We start from the raw sequence: 1519 nt of genomic DNA, 5'->3' as shown, positions 1-1519 counted from the left end.
AACGTCTTTTGAGTGAAGGCGGATTGGTTGAGAGGATATCTATCCACGTAGGATTAGACACCACTCGAGATCCTTAGAGTTAATTGAAGTGATGGCTACAAATCAAGTGGTAAATCAACAACTTCAACCTCGAGTTGAGGAAGTCTAGGATGAGAATGAGGTGCATCAAGCACCCCCGCCTCATACTTTACGAGACTATTTACAACTGGCGGGGGTGAGTACACCTTCATGCATGATTTTTGCAGAAATATATAGGACACATGGATATCAAGCCAAGGTTGATCCAACTCCTTTCAAAATTTCACGAGATTGTATCTGAAAATCCGTATCTACATTTAAAAGAGTTTGATGAAATCATAGCTACTTTATATTTTCCTAACGTGTCTGATGACATGGTCAGGCTGAAACTCTTTTCTTTTTCTTTGAAAGAGAAAGCTAAGACGTGGTTGCATTCACTATGTCCTTGATCTATTGGTAGATGGAATGACATGACAAGAGAGTTCATAAAGAAAATTTTCCCATACCATAAGACGAACACCCTTAGAAAGTTGATCATGAACTTCGCCCAAAAGGAAGATAGAAACATTCTTCCAATGCTGGGAGCGGTTCAAGGATGTTGTCAGTTCATGCCCACAACACAGTTTTGAAACGTGGCGCATCATAAACTTTTTCTATGATGGATTGACATCTCTCATGTGCCAATTAGTCGAGACAATGTGTAATGGGGAATTCATGAATAAAAGTGTCGATGATGTGTGAGACTACTTTGATAAACTTGCTGAAAACACACAATCATGGGACTTCTCCCCAAAATCAAGCACCATGTCTAGGCTGACTTAATCTAAAGAGAGGGGTGAAATGTATCTCCTGAAAGAGGACAATGATATCAATACTAAAGTGGCTAATCTCACCAGAAAACTCAAGGACATGGAATTGAAGAAGGATAAGGTTAAGGAAACTATTTACAGTATTTGTGCTTGCAACGTTCACACAACTGAAAATTATCCAATGATACCTGCCTTTCAAGAGGTGTTGAATAAACAATCTAATGCCGTGAACAATTACCAAAGACCTTTCAATGGACCTACCTCCAATACATACAATCCTAGTTGGAGAAATCATCCAAAATTTAGTTGGAGGAATGGACAAACTGCTACCCTTCAAGGTTTCTTAAACCAAATTTCAAATAAAGAAAAACCTTAAGAGGATCCAGTTCTAAAAAATCTTCAAAAGCAGGAGCTTTTCAATCAGGGGATGCTACAAGCCTTTCAAGACCTTACAAAAGCCATACAAGGGCTTGACACAAGGAATATGATTGGGAATAAGGGGAGTCTTCCAACTCAACCTCTTCCCAATCCAAAACCACAATATGATCCTAATCCAAAACCAAAATATGAAGTTAGCAACCCAAGCTCTTCAAACTAAATGGTGCAGCTAAATCTATCACCACTGTTAGGAGTGGGAAGACCATTGACAAAAGCATTTTAGTTAGGGCTGAAAAGCCTAATGACCCGGAAGA

General features: G+C 39.1%; 1 non-coding gene across 1 annotated transcript; it reads right to left on the bottom strand.

The window, feature by feature from the left end:
• Window positions 1-536: 536 nt before the first annotated feature.
• On the bottom strand, window positions 537-644 carry LOC131232120 (small nucleolar RNA R71). The gene has a single exon (XR_009164724.1). It is a non-coding gene; the product is annotated as a small nucleolar RNA R71 (small nucleolar RNA).
• Between the last annotated feature and the right edge of the window lie 875 nt (window positions 645-1519).

This window comes from Magnolia sinica, chromosome 17 (genome assembly GCF_029962835.1).
Source record: "Magnolia sinica isolate HGM2019 chromosome 17, MsV1, whole genome shotgun sequence".
Classification (NCBI taxonomy): domain Eukaryota; kingdom Viridiplantae; phylum Streptophyta; class Magnoliopsida; order Magnoliales; family Magnoliaceae; genus Magnolia; species Magnolia sinica.
Note: the sequence above shows the minus strand (reverse complement) of the source record. Positions and strands in the feature narration are given on the sequence as shown.